Consider the following 19517-nt stretch of genomic DNA (forward strand, 5'->3'; position numbering starts at 1 on the left):
GCACTCTCTCTCAGTTGATAGTAATACAGCACTCTCTCTCAGTTGATAGTAATACCGCACTCTCTCTCAGTTGATAGTAATACCGCTCTCTCTCTCAGTTGATAGTAATACAGCACTCTCTCTCAGTTGATAGTAATACCGCTCTCTCTCTCAGTTGATAGTAATACAGCACTCTCTCTCAGTTGATAGTAATACAGCACTCTCTCTCAGTTGATAGTAATGCCGCACTCTCTCTCAGTTGATAGTAATGCCGCACTCTCTCTCAGTTGATAGTAATACAGCACTCTCTCTCAGTTGATAGTAATACCGCTCTCTCTCTCAGTTGATAGTAATACAGCACTCTCTCTCAGTTGATAGTAATACAGCACTCTCTCTCAGTTGATAGTAATGCCGCACTCTCTCTCAGTTGATAGTAATGCCGCACTCTCTCTCAGTTGATAGTAATACAGCACTCTCTCTCAGTTGATAGTAATGCCGCACTCTCTCTCAGTTGATAGTAATACCGCACTCTCTCTCAGTTGATAGTAATACAGCACTCTCTCTCAGTTGATAGTAATACAGCACTCTCTCTCAGTTGATAGTAATACCGCACTCTCTCTCAGTTGATAGTAATACAGCACTCTCTCTCAGTTGATAGTAATACCGCACTCTCTCTCAGTTGATAGTAATACAGCACTCTCTCAGTTGATAGTAATACAGCACTCTCTCTCAGTTGATAGTAATACAGCTTGTAACAGATCCTTACAACTTAGTCTTTTGTTCGTTTCATTCCTCTGTTCGCATGATTTCGTGCGAAGTCCGTATGTGAAATATAGGTGGCCGCCATTTCGGGACTTTACACGTGTTCGCGGCCATCTTGTGTACGAACAGCGGTGTTTGCCTGTAACCGCATGGAACTAAAAACGGATACGCAAACAGGCGAACACCGCTGAGTCCTCCAGACCTCCATAAGTTCGCACAGGAACTACCGAACACTCCACCATTCGGTAGTTACAATCAATCATCTATGGGGATTGCAGCGAACCCCGCGATTCGGATGGATGGCAAGATTTTCATACCTTTTTACCGTGCGAACAGAGACCGACCGCAAGGCCAAAACTCATGGAACTATTTTCGGCTAGTTGGTCTGTGCGGTCGGTCAAAACTTTGAAACGCTGTAACTCCCGAACCATTCATCCAATCGGGCTGATTTTTGGACAGAGTGTTCCCCTAACCAAGATCTCTCAAGCGGTGCCGGATTTAAAGGTGTACCCCCTGTTTTTGGGGTACATCCAGAACTGGGGTAAAATATTGTATGTTATAATTGTGTTATGTGGTTATCTGAGGGGAGGAGACGTGGGGGTGTTACCCTGTGCATAATTGGTTGTTTTTATCCTCCCCCTGGGAGTGTCCTGTGTGTACCCTTTTCTAATAAAAAGCAGGCTGGGTGTTCCAGTCTCCAGTTTATCTTGACCCTTCATAACGTAGCCTCGTCTCGTTCTTGAAAGGGGATTATTTGGGAAGGTTATTCTGTTCCTGTTGCAGCTGAACCTGATTCTCGCTCTGGATATCGTGGATGGGATTACATCAGCCTACTTCTCCACAGCAGCTTGCAGGGAAAAAGGACGTCCTCAACGGCAGAAACCCTCTCTCTAGCTGGGTAGCCATTACATTGGTGGCAGCGGTGGGATGGTCCTTTTATCCAAGGAGCAAGTGCTGAATGGAGTCTCAGTATGCCAAGCTGAAAAGACCCACACTAAAGGATTTATTGGAGAATCGTGGTAGGAGTGCCAGCAACAGACCACGGAGGGAGCTGATAGCTGACCTGCTGGAGCTGGACGAGATGGATAGGTCCATGGAGGTAACGGAACCCATGGCACCCATCAGTGAGGACGATGTGATTACGGCAATTGTGCAGCGGAGATTAGCGTTGTATCCAGTCACGTCTACAGAGCTAATAACCCAACTGTTCCGGGAAGCGAGGGAAGAGATCCAAACCAAGAGGGATCAAGAAATGGAACTGGTAAGAGCCAGACAGCTCACTACACAGACAGTTCCTACCCCGCTACCCACTACTACAGTAAAGAAAATTCCCTTCACTGCATTTAAAACCTTTGTGGAAAATGAAGAGGAAATTGATGGGTATTTGGCGGACTTTGAAAGACAGTGCTCGCTACATCAAATACCGCCAGGGCAATGGGTCACTATCCTGGCGGGAAAACTATCAGGAAAAGCTAGTGAGGCTTTTCGAGCGCTCACTACAGAGGAGATCACGCAGTACCAAACAGTAAAAGAGGCACTGCTCACCAGGTATGCGGTAACCCAAGAAGCATACCGTCGCCGCTTCCGGGAGTCCAAAAAGAAAGCTGTGGACTCCCACATGGAATGGGCCAACCGACTACAAAGAGTGGCATCACATTGGGTCCAAGGGTGTAAGGCCAACACCGGAGAGGAGATATTGCAATTGTTCTTAATGGAACATTTCTTCCAAAATTTGGCTGCGGACCTACAAGACTGGGTACGAGACCGGCGCCCCGCTAATTTAAATGAGGCGGCTCGGCTGGCCGATGAATACGCCGAGACAAGGAGAGTAAGCCAGGGTACTCCACGACCAGCTCATAAGATAGAGCCACGTACCCCAGCCGCTGTCTCACGCCCAGAGTTTCGAGCTCCAGTCCCACCAGGACCACCCCGTCCTCAGGGACCTACCAACTACCCCCGAGATTTGTCGAAAGTGACGTGCCATCACTGCGGCATCCTCGGACATATTGCTCGATATTGTCCCCTAAGGTCCAATAGCAACAATTGGAGACGCACAACTCCCAACACAGAGGCCCCTGCATCACGACCCTCTGCGGCCCACTGTGTGGAAGCTGAAATGGGCCCTGAGGAATGCCTGGGGATTTTGTATGAAGCAGATCCCATACAAGCTGCTTCTCCAGATAACCGACAACATCATCGGCAGGAAGTTCGGGTGAATGGACAAATAGCACAAGGCCTAAGAGACACCGGGGCTACCATCACGTTGATCCAAAAACACCTAGTAAAGCCAGAGAATGTGTCTACCCGCACTGTTGCTGTTCGGGTTGCAGGGGGCGCTGTTTTTCGCTTGCCCACTGCCCGAGTACACTTAGACTGGGGAGTCGGATCGGGAAAAACCACAGTTGGCATTATGGACAACTTGCCTGCCGAGGTCGTCTTGGGAAATGACATTGGCCCCTTGACTTCAGCATATTTGCCCACACCTGCTGCCGCTTGTCCCGTAACCACCCGCTCACAGGCCCGTGTCACAGATGACCCTAATACAGGCCGGGAGACCCAGGTAAGCCAAGCACCCACATGTAACCCCACTACGACAAGCAGGCCCATAGCTTGGGACACCCCAGAGGAGTTTGGGAGGGAAACTAGAGAGGACCCCACCCTCCAAAAGTATCGGGAATTAGCAGACAGTAGGGAGGGCAAACAGGAACGTTTTCTATGGGATGGGGACAGGTTGTACAGACTGACGGAAGGCAAAAAGAGAGGCTGTCCCCCTTCGCAGAAGCGCCAACTAGTGGTACCCAGAAAGTACCGGTTGGAACTTCTTCGAATCGGCCACGACATTCCGTTGGCAGGGCATCTAGGGGGTAACCGTACCACCTTCAGGATCACCCAGACCTTCTTTTGGCCGGGGATCTCAAAGGATGTACGACGTTACTGCAGCACTTGTGACGTATGCCAACGGGTAGGGAAGAGAGGAGATCACCCTAAAGCTCGACTGTTACCTATGCCTGTGATCGAGGAACCATTTAGCAGGGTGGCAGTCGACCTAGTGGGACCCCTACCTAACCCCAGTCCCTCTGGTAAGAAATACATCCTTACCGTAGTGGATTATGCTACTCGCTACCCGGAAGCTGTCGCTCTGACGAATATCCAGGCTGACACTGTCGCCAGTGCTCTAGTCGGGATATTCACCCGAGTGGGATTTCCTCAGGAAATCTTGTCCGATAGAGGGACCCAGTTTACCGCAGACCTAACCCAGCAGCTATGGAAGGTTTGTGGTATTAAGCCCCTACTTAGTTCCCCGTACCACCCTCAGACTAACGGTCTCTGTGAACGTTTTAACGGTACCCTAAAGCAATTGCTACGGACCTTTACAGCGGAATACAAAGACTGGGAACGATTCTTGCCGCACCTCCTGTTCGCTTATCGGGAGGTGCCACAGGAATCCACAGGGTTCTCTCCCTTTGAACTGCTCTATGGCCGGAGAGTACGAGGCCCTCTCGACCTCATCCGAGAGCACTGGGAGGGAGAGACAGAACATGAGGGTGTCCCCATCGTACCATATGTGCTAGAAATGCGGGACCGTATGGAACAGTTAGCCCGGATGGCACGGGACCATCTCCATGCGGCCCAGGGACGGCAGAAACGTTGGTACGATCAGGGCGCCCGCCAGCGAACGTTCCAAGTAGGCCAGAAGGTGCTGGTGCTTAGACCTGTCAAAGGGAATAAGCTCCAGACCTCCTGGCAGGGCCCTTACAAAGTGGTAGCACAGGTATGTGACACCACCTATGTAATTGCCAGCAGCAAAGATGAAAGGATTCAGAAGTCCTTTCACGTAAACTTATTAAAAGAATATCAAGAAAGGCCCGAGGATATAGCAGCCATATGTATACCAGCCACTGAAGACCCTGACAGCTTACCCATACCCGACCTATTAGCTAACTCGGAACCTAAGACCCTGCTCAATACCATACAGCTAGGGGAGCGGTTAACCCCCGCTGAAAAGGGACAGATCCGACAACTGCTGACTGAAAAGAGGTTGACGTTTTCCCAAGAGCCCGGATACACCCCCTTAGCAACTCACTATGTAGAGACCCCAGGACAAACTCCTCTCCGACAAACTCCCTATAGGATCCCTGAGGCAGTAAAAGATGAGATGAGGAAGGAAATCCAGGAGATGCTAAGACTAGGAGTGATAGAGCCATCTGACAGCCCGTGGGCCTCACCAGTGGTCCTAGTCCCCAAAAAGGATGGGACTACCCGGTTCTGTGTCGATTATCGACGTCTCAATGACAAAACCCTGACAGACGCATATCCCATGCCCCGAATAGACGAGCTATTAGATCGTATTGCCAGGGGACGTTATCTGACCACCATCGATTTGTGTAAAGGGTATTGGCAGATTCCCCTGGCCAAGGAGGCTATCCCTAAGTCGGCCTTTGTCACCCCATTTGGCTTGTACCAATTTAAGGTCATGCCATTTGGGATGAAAAACGCCCCGGCTACATTTCAGCGCTTAGTGGACCGCCTCCTTGATGGCTTCCAGGATTTCGCTTGCGCGTACCTGGATGACATTGCGATTTATAGCGAAACCTGGGGAGAGCACTTAAGGCATGTAGAGGCCGTACTGGATCAGATTCGGGCCGCAGGCTTGACTCTGAAACCAGAAAAGTGTAACTTCGGCATGGCAGAAGTCCAGTACCTGGGACACCGAGTGGGATGTGGGAAGCAGCGCCCAGAACCCGCTAAAGTGGAAGCTGTAGCTAACTGGCCCACACCCCACACCAAAACTCAAGTATTAGCATTTTTGGGGACCGCAGGATATTATAGGAGGTTTGTCCCTGACTATAGTACCATCGCAAAACCCTTAACAGACCTAACCAAAAAGAACTTGCCTAGGATAGTCCTGTGGTCTCCCGCCTGTGAAACAGCCTTTCAGGCCCTAAAGAATGCTCTAATTCATGCACCTGTCCTGTCTGCCCCCGTCCCTAACAAAAGATTTGTCGTTCATACAGATGCATCCATGTATGGACTGGGGGCAGTTCTAAGCCAGGTCGGAGAAGATGGAGGCGAGCACCCTGTCGCGTATCTCAGTAGAAAACTGTTACCTAGAGAAGTGAGCTACGCGGCAGTGGAAAAGGAATGCTTAGCCCTGGTCTGGGCATTAAAGAAACTCACCCCATATTTGTACGGACAGGAATTTACACTAATCACCGACCATAACCCCCTGGTGTGGTTAAACAGAGTAGCTGGAGATAATGGACGCTTGTTGAGATGGAGCCTAGCACTACAACCCTACAACTTCTCCATTCAATACCGCCCTGGCAGGTTTAATGGGAATGCCGATGGTCTGTCCAGACAAACAGAACTATTGCCCTAACAAGGGACCGGACAGCCCCAAGTTGACCTGAAAAGGATCAATCCGGGTCTGCCGGAGTGTTCCACAAAAGGGGAGCAGTGTAACAGATCCTTACAACTTAGTCTTTTGTTCGTTTCATTCCTCTGTTCGCATGATTTCGTGCGAAGTCCGTATGTGAAATATAGGTGGCCGCCATTTCGGGACTTTACACGTGTTCGCGGCCATCTTGTGTACGAACAGCGGTGTTTGCCTGTAACCGCATGGAACTAAAAACGGATACGCAAACAGGCGAACACCGCTGAGTCCTCCAGACCTCCATAAGTTCGCACAGGAACTACCGAACACTCCACCATTCGGTAGTTACAATCAATCATCTATGGGGATTGCAGCGAACCCCGCGATTCGGATGGATGGCAAGATTTTCATACCTTTTTACCGTGCGAACAGAGACCGACCGCAAGGCCAAAACTCATGGAACTATTTTCGGCTAGTTGGTCTGTGCGGTCGGTCAAAACTTTGAAACGCTGTAACTCCCGAACCATTCATCCAATCGGGCTGATTTTTGGACAGAGTGTTCCCCTAACCAAGATCTCTCAAGCGGTGCCGGATTTAAAGGTGTACCCCCTGTTTTTGGGGTACATCCAGAACTGGGGTAAAATATTGTATGTTATAATTGTGTTATGTGGTTATCTGAGGGGAGGAGACGTGGGGGTGTTACCCTGTGCATAATTGGTTGTTTTTATCCTCCCCCTGGGAGTGTCCTGTGTGTACCCTTTTCTAATAAAAAGCAGGCTGGGTGTTCCAGTCCTCAGTTCATCTTGACCCTTCATAACGTAGCCTCGTCTCGTTCTTGAAAGGGGATTATTTGGGAAGGTTATTCTGTTCCTGTTGCAGCTGAACCTGATTCTCGCTCTGGATATCGTGGATGGGATTACATCAGCCTACTTCTCCACAGCAGCTTGCAGGGAAAAAGGACGTCCTCAACGGCAGAAACCCTCTCTCTAGCTGGGTAGCCGTTACACAGCTCTCTCTCTCAGTTGATAGTAATACAGCACTCTCTCTCAGTTGATAGTAATACAGCACTCTCTCTCAGTTGATAGTAATACAGCACTCTCTCTCAGTTGATAGTAATACAGCACTCTCTCTCAGTTGATAGTAATACAGCTCTCTCTCTCTCAGTTGATAGTAATACATCACTCTCTTTCAGTTGATAGTAATACAGCACTCTCTCAGTTGATAGTAATACAGCACTCTCTCTCAGTTGATAGTAATACAGCTCTCTCTCTCTCAGTTGATAGTAATACAGCACTCTCTTTCAGTTGATAGTAATACAGCTCTCTCTCTCTCAGTTGATAGTAATACAGCACTCTCTTTCAGTTGATAGTAATACAGCACTCTCTCAGTTGATAGTAATACAGCACTCTCTCTCAGTTGATAGTAATACAGCTCTCTCTCTCAGTTGATAGTAATACAGCACTCTCTCTCAGTTGATAGTAATACAGCACTCTCTCTCAGTTGATAGTAATACAGCTCTCTCTCTCTCAGTTGATAGTAATACATCACTCTCTTTCAGTTGATAGTAATACAGCTCTCTCTCTCTCTCAGTTGATAGTAATACAGCACTCTCTTTCAGTTGATAGTAATACAGCACTCTCTCTCAGTTGATAGTAATACCGCACTCTCTCTCAGTTGATAGTAATACAGCACTCTCTCTCAGTTGATAGTAATACAGCACTCTCTCTCAGTTGATAGTAATACAGCACTCTCTCTCAGTTGATAGTAATACAGCACTCTCTCTCAGTTGATAGTAATACAGCTCTCTCTCTCTCAGTTGATAGTAATACATCACTCTCTTTCAGTTGATAGTAATACAGCTCTCTCTCTCTCAGTTGATAGTAATACCGCACTCTCTCTCAGTTGATAGTAATACAGCACCCTCTCTCAGTTGATAGTAATACAGCACTCTCTCTCAGTTGATAGTAATACAGCACTCTCTCTCAGTTGATAGTAATACAGCACTCTCTCTCAGTTGATAGTAATACAGCACTCTCTCTCAGTTGATAGTAATACAGCACTCTCTCTCAGTTGATAGTAATACAGCTCTCTCTCTCTCAGTTGATAGTAATACCGCACTCTCTCTCAGTTGATAGTAATACCGCACTCTCTCTCAGTTGATAGTAATACAGCACTCTCTCTCAGTTGATAGTAATACAGCACTCTCTCTCAGTTGATAGTAATACAGCACTCTCTCTCAGTTGATAGTAATACAGCTCTCTCTCTCTCAGTTGATAGTAATACAGCACTCTCTCTCAGTTGATAGTAATACCGCACTCTCTCTCAGTTGATAGTAATACAGCACTCTCTCTCAGTTGATAGTAATACATCTCTCTCTCTCTCAGTTGATAGTAATACAGCACTCTCTTTCAGTTGATAGTAATACCGCACTCTCTCTCAGTTGATAGTAATACCGCACTCTCTCTCAGTTGATAGTAATACCGCACTCTCTCTCAGTTGATAGTAATACCGCACTCTCTCTCAGTTGATAGTAATACCGCACTCTCTCTCAGTGGATAGTAATACAGCACTCTCTCTCAGTTGATAGTAATACAGCACTCTCTCTCAGTTGATAGTAATACCGCACTCTCTCTCAGTGGATAGTAATACAGCACTCTCTCTCAGTTGATAGTAATACAGCACTCTCTCTCAGTTGATAGTAATACCGCACTCTCTCAGTTGATAGTAATACAGCACTCTCTCTCAGTTGATAGTAATACAGCACTCTCTCTCAGTTGATAGTAATACCGCACTCTCTCTCAGTTGATAGTAATACAGCACTCTCTCTCAGTTGATAGTAATACAGCACTCTCTCAGTTGATAGTAATACAGCACTCTCTCAGTTGATAGTAATACAGCACTCTCTCTCAGTTGATAGTAATACAGCACCCTCTCTCAGTTGATAGTAATACAGCACTCTCTCTCAGTTGATAGTAATACCGCACTCTCTCTCATTTGATAGTAATACAGCACTCTCTCTCAGTTGATAGTAATACAGCACTCTCTCTCAGTTGATAGTAATACCGCACTCTCTCAATTGATAGTAATACAGCACTCTCTCTCAGTTGATAGTAATACAGCACTCTCTCTCAGTTGATAGTAATACCGCACTCTCTCTCAGTTGATAGTAATACAGCACTCTCTCTCAGTTGATAGTAATACAGCACTCTCTCTCAGTTGATAGTAATACAGCACTCTCTCTCAGTTGATAGTAATACAGCACTCTCTCTCAGTTGATAGTAATACAGCACTCTCTCTCAGTTGATAGTAATACAGCACTCTCTCTCAGTTGATAGTAATACAGCACTCTCTCTCAGTTGATAGTAATACCGCACTCTCTCTCAGTTGATAGTAATACAGCACTCTCTCTCAGTTGATAGTAATACAGCACTCTCTCTCAGTTGATAGTAATACAGCACTCTCTCTCAGTTGATAGTAATACAGCACTCTCTCTCAGTTGATAGTAATACAGCACTCTCTCTCAGTTGATAATAATACAGCACTCTCTCTCAGTTGATAGTAATACAGCACTCTCTCTCAGTTGATAGTAATACAGCACTCTCTCTCAGTTGATAGTAATACCGCACTCTCTCTCAGTTGATAGAAATACAGCACTCTCTCTCAGTTGATAGAAATACAGCACTCTCTCTCAGTTGATAGTAATACAGCACTCTCTCTCAGTTGATAGTAATACAGCTCTCTCTCTCTCAGTTGATAGTAATACAGCACTCTCTCTCAGTTGATAGTAATACAGCACTCTCTCTCAGTTGATAGTAATACCGCACTCTCTCTCAGTTGATAGTAATACAGCACTCTCTCTCAGTTGATAGTAATACAGCACTCTCTCAGTTGATAGTAATACAGCACTCTCTCAGTTGATAGTAATACAGCACTCTCTCTCAGTTGATAGTAATACAGCACCCTCTCTCAATTGATAGTAATACAGCACTCTCTCTCAGTTGATAGTAATACCGCACTCTCTCTCAGTTGATAGTAATACAGCACTCTCTCTCAGTTGATAGTAATACAGCACTCTCTCTCAGTTGATAGTAATACCGCACTCTCTCAATTGATAGTAATACAGCACTCTCTCTCAGTTGATAGTAATACAGCACTCTCTCTCAGTTGATAGTAATACAGCACTCTCTCTCAGTTGATAGTAATACAGCACTCTCTCTCAGTTGATAGTAATACAGCACTCTCTCTCAGTTGATAGTAATACCGCACTCTCTCTCAGTTGATAGTAACACCGCACTCTCTCTCAGTTGATAGTAATACAGCACTCTCTCTCAGTTGATAGTAATACAGCACTCTCTCTCAGTTGATAGTAATACAGCACTCTCTCTCAGTTGATAGTAATACAGCACTCTCTCTCAGTTGATAGTAATACAGCACTCTCTCTCAGTTGATAATAATACAGCACTCTCTCTCAGTTGATAGTAATACAGCACTCTCTCTCAGTTGATAGTAATACAGCACTCTCTCTCAGTTGATAGTAATACCGCACTCTCTCTCAGTTGATAGAAATACAGCACTCTCTCTCAGTTGATAGAAATACAGCACTCTCTCTCAGTTGATAGTAATACAGCACTCTCTCTCAGTTGATAGTAATACAGCTCTCTCTCTCTCAGTTGATAGTAATACAGCACTCTCTCTCAGTTGATAGTAATACAGCACTCTCTCTCAGTTGATAGTAATACCGCACTCTCTCTCAGTTGATAGAAATACAGCACTCTCTCTCAGTTGATAGAAATACAGCACTCTCTCTCAGTTGATAGTTGTAACGGACCGTTTCACTTACAAGAGGATAAAACCCAGTTTAGGCGATAATCCCCTTTCCAGATGCACAGACAGCTACTGCAAACACCATTCTCCCGACTGGAACCACACGAACACTGGAACAGCTGAACAAGAAAAGCAGACATCGGCTTACACTCTTGGCAGTCAGCATACAATCCCATTCCCCCAAAGACCGAGACGACACATCGCTTTGAGGGTTAAGCAAGAACTCTGGACTGGGACACCCAGTCTGGCTTTTATTACAACCAAGTACATATAGGACACTCCCAGGGGGAGGATGAATTTAACCAATCACATGGATGTACCACCCACACATTTCCTCCCCTTAGATTAGCACTTAACATAATTATACCGTACACCTTTTTCCCCAATTCCTGGATGTACCCCAAATACATATGCTACACCTCCAAAACAGGTATCCCCTGATAGCCCTTATTCAGGGGAACAACATATTCAAGAATCAGGTCATTCGGATGAATGGTTCGGGAGATATGAGGTTCCAAAGATTTGACCGACCGCATGGGTAAAGTATCCGAAAACAGTTCCATGCATTTTGGCCCTGCGGTCGGTCACAAACAAGTGAATGAAACAGACGAATTACTTGGGTTATAGAGACTAAGGGGAATTCGCATGAATCCCCTAGTTCGTATGTTTCTTTCTACCGAACGGCGGGTCATTCGGTAGTGTCTATACGAATTTCTGGGAGTATGGAGGTCTCAGCGGTGTTTGCCTAGTCAAGTGTCCGATTTTAGTTCCAGACACTCGACGGCAAAACACCGCTGTTCGGTAGTTTAAGATGGCCGCCGCCACGTGTTTGTTTCCCGAATGGCGGCCACCCAGAGGACAAAGAATACATTACACTGATTGCCAATTACCCGTTTGCAACATTGTTCCAAACGGTAATTGGAGGCACACTTAGTCCTGGGTGGTCTGGTTGTTCGGTAGTTTCCTCAATACAATGAATGGAGTGATTCTACCGAACAATCAGGTGAATGCTGCATACATATCCCAGGTTAAACTGCATACAAAAATACATACATGACATTAAAATATTAAAGGCAGGATTACTGTACTACGCTCCACAGTCTTAAAGGTACAGTATCCCAAAAGTCCCCATAGATCCACGGATGGCCCTTAAAGGCCCAGTAGCAGTAATATACATTATTACATGCCCAAATATAGTTTTTCCAGTACAATATGTCCAGGGGCCGTAGTCGCAGGGCAGGAGGCTAGCAGCCAGGCCTCTCCAGTTCACAGTGGCGAAGCTGGTTTCGCCACAATAGTAATACCGCACTCTCTCTCAGTTGATAGAAATACAGCACTCTCTCTCAGTTGATAGTAATACAGCACTCTCTCTCAGTTGATAGTAATACCGCACTCTCTCAGTTGATAGAAATACAGCACTCTCTCTCAGTTGATAGTAATACAGCACTCTCTCTCAGTTGATAGTAATACAGCTCTCTCTCTCTCTCAGTTGATAGTAATACAGCACCCTCTCTCAGTTGATAGTTGTGACGAACCCTGCTGCATAGACCTGTATTGCTGGTTCGTCTGTTTGCATTGGATTCGTGGATTTCCTGTCCGTATGCTTTTGTTCGTACGTTTTCTAAAGTACCGATTGAAACTACCGAACATCGGCCACCCAGGAGAGGAGTGTGCGGCTCATTAACACCTTGACCACAAATTAGAACGTTGTGGTTAACCGCAAACACCTCTCCATTCCATCCGTACGGGTGGTCGTCGTTCGTATGCCGAACACGAGGCGGCGGCCATTTTGGACACGAGGCGAATCAGCGGTGTTCGGTGCAAAACCCATGGATCTAAAAACGGACTCTTTATCTACCGAACACCGCTAGAGACGGCCGTCTCCCCTTCTATTCCCTTGGAGGCATACGAACACTGTTCCGTTCGGGAGTTTCTTTCATCCGTATGAACTTACCCAGATAGCCGTCCCATGGAGTCATTCGTATACCGAAGGACTTATGAGAGACTTTGACTCCATGGCGATTGGACTATGTACATCGGACCTGAGCGCTATTCAGTAGGAATATGCCCTCAGATCCAGGCTATCTGGGGATACGTTGCACGGACACTATATATTCGGTACTTCTGATTTTATGTATTTTATTGCATTTTTTGTGTTTGGTTTTAAAATGGCGATGGTTCCTATCCTCGGAGTTAATTAGGTTTCTCCCTAATTATCTCCAGGATAGGAAAAGATGTATTATGGGTAAAATGGGAAGGGCTTGTGTTATAGCCACTGTGATTGGCTACTGTCTAATATATTTTACAGTCTTCCACCAGGTCCCCTAGGGGAGTGTCTACCTGGTGGAGACCTGCATAAATACTGGGCAGGTAGCCCCCATTAAACAGATTACTGCTTGACCTTCAAGACGGAGCTTTGTCTCGTTTGTGGAGGGATTGACTATTGGGACAGCGTTTTCGTTTATTTCTAGCTGTGGAAGGATTTCGGATGGATTGCTGATCGGGAGTTACCGCATTCGTATGCTCCGTTCTGGAGTTTTATGATCGGTTATACTGGAATTGCATTTCTGGAGAAAGGGGATTATTGACTAAACGGCGGCTTCATTCCCCAGGCGGTGAGTGTCGTAACAATTGGTGGCAAGCGACGGGATGAATCCCACCGCCCTGAAGGCCAGCTACACACCCCGGATTGGAAATGCAATATGAGGAGTTAAGGCGTGCTACCCTTAAAGACATTTTGGAGCGCAGAGGACGATCAGCGAGCAATCTCAAGAAAAGAGAGATTATTGCTATATTGGTAGAGATGGATACGGCACAGGGAATGGAGATAGCTAATGTGCCGGGCCTGCTGGACTTAACACCCGAGGAGATAGCGTTTAACCGGGCAGTTCAGATAAGGCTGTCACACTTTGGCCCCAACCCTGCAGCGGATATTGTGGTGCAAGTACAAGCCGCAGTGGCAGCACAACAGGCGCTCCAGAGGAGAGGAGCTGCAGCAGCAGAGGTACCCCCTAATAATAATGGGAAGAAAAAGGTACCATTTGCTGCTTTTAGAAATTTTATTGAGACTGAAGGAGAGATAGACGGGTTCCTGGCGGACTTTGAACGACAGTGTGCTTTACACCAGGTGCCCGCAGAAGAATGGGTTCCTATCCTCTCTGGGAAATTATCCGGCCGGGCCAGTGAAGCTTTTCGGGCCATCCCAGAGGAGGAACTCACTAGTTACCGGGCAGTAAAAGATGCCCTTTTGGCCCGGTACGCTGTTACGCCTGAGGCGTACCGGAGGCGATTCCGGGACACTAATAAACAGGCTGGTGATTCCTATGTGGAATGGGCATGCCGGGTACACCGCACGGCAGCCCACTGGATGACAGGGTGCCGAGCGGTAACTGGGGAAGAGGTGCTGCAAGTGTTCCTGCTAGAACACTGCTTTGACAAGTGTAACGGACCGTTTCAGCATAAAAGGGAAAAATCTGTTTAGGCGATAATCCCCTTTTCCATAGACAGGCACAGCTACTGCAGAACATCAGAACTCACGAGCTGGATACGAAATAACACTCCGAACTGGAACAGCTGAACAAGAAAAGCATACAATCGGCTTACACTCTTGGCAGTCAGCTTACAATCCAATCCCCCCCAAGAACGAGACGACACTTCATTTTGAGGGTTAAGCAGGAACTCAAGACTGGGACACCCAGTCTGGCTTTTATTACCAACAAGTACATACAGGACACTCCCAGGGGGAAGATGAAATTAACCAATCACATGGATGTACCTCCCACACATTTCCTCCCCTTAGATTAACACTTAACACAATTATACTGTACACCTTTTTCCCCAATTCCTGGATGTACCCCAAATACATATGCTACACCTCCAAAACAGGTATCCCCTGATAGCCCTTATTCAGGGGGACAACATATGCAAGAATCAGCCCATTCGGATACATGGTTCAGGAGTTATGGGACTTTAACGTATTGACCGACCGCATGGGTAAAGTATCCGAAAACAGTTCCATGCATTTTGGCCCTGCGGTCGGTCACAAACAGGTGAATGAAACATACGAATTACTGGTGTTATAGAGACTAAGGGGAGTTCGCATGAATCCCCTAGTTCGTACGTTTCTTTCTACCGAACGGCGGGCCGTTCGGTAGTTTCCCCACGAAATCCTGGAAGTCTGGAGGTCTCAGCGGTGTTTGCCTAGTCGAGTGTCCGATTTCAGTTCCAGACACTCGACGGCAAAACACCGCTGTTCGGTAGTTAAAGATGGCCGCCGCCACGTGTTGGTTTCCTGAATGGCGGCCACCCAGAGGACAAAGACCACACTGCACTGATTGCCAATTACCCGTTTGCAACATTGTTGCAAACGGTAATTGGAGGCACACTTAGTCCTGGGTGGTCTGGTTGTTCGGTAGTTTCACTCAATATAATGAATGGAGTGATTCTACCGAACAATCAGTTGAATGCTGCATACATATCACCCAGGTTAACTGCATACATAAATACATATACAATATACAGGCAGTACAATAGGATATGCTTCACAGTCTTAAAGGGACATTAGTCCCAAAATGTCCATCGCTGATTTTAAAGGGCCAGTAGCAGCAATATAAATTAGTACATGCCCAAATATAGTCTTTAAAGTGCAATATGTCCAGGGGCCATAGTCAGCGGGCAGGAGGCTAGCAGCCAGGCTTCTCCAGCCCACAGTGGCGAAGTTGGTTTCGCCACAACAAGTTACCTGCAGGAGTTCGTGAGTGGGTCAGGGACCGTAAACCCGCTACCTTCCATGAAGCTGCTCGTCTGGCTGACGAATACACTGATGCACGTAAGCTCGATCAGACAGCAGCCAAGGTCCCTGCCCGAGTGGAGTACAAACCGGCAGCACCTCCAACCACCCATGTATACCACCCCCCAGCACAACGTACCCCCACTATGCCGCCAGCAACCAACCATGGGCAGTCAGCCCGATTCAACAACCGGGGTTACTCCAACCAGATCCAGTGCTATGGATGCAAGCAGATGGGACATAAAAGACCAGAATGCCCCTTAAACAGTGCCAACCAAGCACAGTCCTGGAGAAAACCAGCCGGCGGAGCCCAGCAGCCACCTCAGCCTTCTGCTCACTGCCTTGAGCAGGAGGAGTTTTGGGGTTTCCTTCACGAAGCAGACCCAGTACAAGCAGCTCAGCAGGACAACCGCCAACACCACAGGCAGACCGTTAAGTTGAATGGGAAAGTGGTCACGGGTCTAAGAGACACCGGAGCTACTATGACCCTGCTCCAAAAGAACCTGGTTTCGGAACACCAACATACCGGGAATACTGTAGCAGTAAGGGTGGCAGGAGGCGCCGTGTTCCGCCTGCCTGTTGCCCGGGTCCATTTGGACTGGGGAGTGGGAGCTGGACATGTGAATGTGGGGGTTATGAAGGACTTGCCTGCCGATGTTTTGCTGGGAAATGATTTGGCCCCTCTGATTTCTGCCTATGCTGCTATGGGACCTGCCGAAGCCAATCCAGTGACTACCCGTGCTCAGACCCGTGCTGCTGGAACCGGCCCACCTGCTGCTGAGACCCAGGTAAGAACCGATTCCCCGACTGACACCCCAGGGCAGACGTTAGCTAGTTGGGATTCCCCAGAGGAGTTCGGGAGGGAAACACAGACAGATCCATCTCTCCAGAGGTATAGGAGCAGAGCAGACACTGGAGAAGAAGGAGCAGAGGGGGAGCGGTATGAGTGGGTGGGGGACAGGTTATATCGGATCCCTAAGCCGTCCCAGAAAAGTGTTGCCCCTCCACCGAATCGACAGCTGGTAGTGCCCACGAAATACCGGCAGGAGATTCTGCGGATAGGGCATGATGTTCCACTAGCCGGACATCTAGGGTCCCGCCGCACAGGCCATAGGATTATGCAGAATTTTTTTTGGCCAGGGATTAACCAGGCTGTGCGGATATATTGTAGCACGTGTGACACTTGTCAACGGGTAGGGAAGCGGGGGGACCACCCAAAAGGTAGGCTTATGTCAATGCCTATTATTGGGGAGCCCTTTGCCCGCATAGCCGTTGATATTGTGGGTCCACTGGCCAGGGCTAGTCCATCTGGTAAGAAATACATTCTCACCGTGGTGGACTATGCCACTCGCTATCCAGAGGCAGTAGCGCTGTCTAACATAGAGGCAGAGACAGTTGCTGATGCCCTGGTTAGGATTTTTACCAGGGTCGGGTTCCCTAAAGAGATCCTCCCTGACCAGGGAACCCAATTTACCGCTGTGCTCACCCAGCAGCTGTGGAGGGTATGCGGCATTAAACCGATACTTAGTTCCCCATACCATCCACAGACTAACGGTCTCTGCGAGCGATTTAATGGCACCCTCAAACAGATGCTGAGGACCTTTTCTGACACTTGCCGAGACTGGGAGCGATTCCTGCCTCATCTGTTGTTTGCCTACAGAGAGGTGCCCCAGGAAACTACTGGGTTCTCCCCCTTTGAGCTGCTTTATGGGAGAAGGGTCCGCGGACCCCTAGATCTCATTAGAGGCCACTGGGAGGGGGAGACGGAGCAGGAAGGGACCCCCATAGTGCCATATGTTCTGGAACTCCGGGACCGCATGGAGAAACTGTCTCTGATGGTAAGAGAGAACCTCCAGGTGGCCCAGGGGAGACAGAGGGAATGGTACGATCGGGGTGCCCGGCAGCGAGTCTTCCAGGTTGGGCAGAAGGTGCTAGTGCTCAAACCTGTGAAGGCGAACAAGATGCAGGCATCTTGGCAGGGCCCGTATAAAGTGTTAGCTCAGGTGTGTGATACTACCTACCTTATAGCCAGCTGTTCAGATGACAGGATCCAGCGATCCTTTCATGTGAACATGCTAAAGGAGTATCAGGAACGACCTGAGGATGTAGCTGCAGTATGTGCCCCCGCTGCAGACGATACCGAAAGCTTACCCTTACCCGACTTATTAGCGAGAGGTTCCCAGACGGATCTGACTGACCTCGTACAGCTAGGGGACAGGTTAAGCCCCGCAGAGAAAGGACAGGCGAAACAGCTTCTGTGGGAGAAGCAGGCGACGTTCTCCCAAGAACCCGGCTACACTACCCTAGCTGTACATAAGGTAGAGACCCCTGGACAGAACCCCTTACGACAGCCCCCTTACCGTATCCCTGAAGCAGTCCGAGAAGGAATGCGGAAGGAGATAGAGGAGATGACCCAGCTTGGGGTCATCGAGCACTCCGATAGCCCTTGGGCCTCCCCTGTAGTCCTGGTGCCTAAGAAAGATGGGACCACCCGGTTCTGTGTGGACTACAGGAGGCTCAACGAGCGGACCACCACTGACGCCTACCCGATGCCCCGGGTAGACGAATTGTTAGACCGCATTGCCAGGGGACGCTATCTGACCACCATAGACCTGTGTAAGGGCTACTGGCAGATTCCCCTGGCCAAGGACGCTATCCCCAAGTCGGCCTTCGTCACCCCATTTGGCTTATACCAATTTAAGGTTATGCCATTTGGGATGAAGAATGCCCCAGCTACCTTCCAACGTATGGTGGACAGGCTCCTTGATGGATTCCAGGAATTTGCTTGTGCATACCTGGATGATATTGCGATCTACAGTGGGTCCTGGGAGGAACACCTGGTGCACGTAGGGGTAGTACTGGATAAAATTCGGGCCGCGGGCCTGACATTGAAGCCAGAGAAGTGTCATCTAGGCATGGCTGAGGTACAATACTTGGGTCACAGGGTGGGGTGTGGGAGCCAGAGACCAGAGCCAGCCAAGATAGAGGCAGTAGCGAACTGGCCCACACCTATCACTAAGACCCAGGTATTGGCCTTCCTAGGGACAGCAGGGTATTACAGACGCTTTGTCCCCGACTACAGCTCTATAGCTAAACCCCTGACAGACCTGACTAAGAAAAACCTCCCTAAGCAGGTCCTGTGGTCTCCAGCTTGTGAAGCTGCGTTTCAAGCACTTAAGCAGGCTCTCGTGAATGCCCCTGTCCTGGCTGCCCCAGTTCCTAACAAACGTTTTCTCGTCCATACAGATGCTTCCATGTATGGACTGGGGGCTGTGCTAAGCCAGGTCGGGGAGGATGGAGGAGAACACCCTGTCGCATATCTCAGTCGAAAGCTGTTACCCCGGGAAGTGAGTTATGCGGCAGTGGAGAAAGAATGTTTGCGTCTGTTTGCATTGGATTCGTGGATTTCCTGTCCGTATGCTTTTGTTCGTACGTTTTCTAAAGTACCGATTGAAACTACCGAACATCGGCCACCCAGGAGAGGAGAGTGCGGCTCATTAACACCTTGACCACAAATTAGAACGTTGTGGTTAACCGCAAACACCTCTCCATTCCATCCGTACGGGTGGTCGTCGTTCGTATGCCGAACACGAGGCGGCGACCATTTTGGACACGAGGCGAATCAGCGGTGTTCGGTGCAAAACCCATGGATCTAAAAACGGACTCTTTATCTACCGAACACCGCTAGAGACGGACGTCTCCCCTTCTATTCCCTTGGAGGCATACGAACACTGGTCCGTTCGGGAGTTTCTTTCATCCGTATGAACTTACCCAGATAGCCGTCCCATG

This window comes from Pelobates fuscus, chromosome 1 (genome assembly GCF_036172605.1).
Source record: "Pelobates fuscus isolate aPelFus1 chromosome 1, aPelFus1.pri, whole genome shotgun sequence".
Classification (NCBI taxonomy): Eukaryota; Metazoa; Chordata; class Amphibia; order Anura; family Pelobatidae; genus Pelobates; species Pelobates fuscus.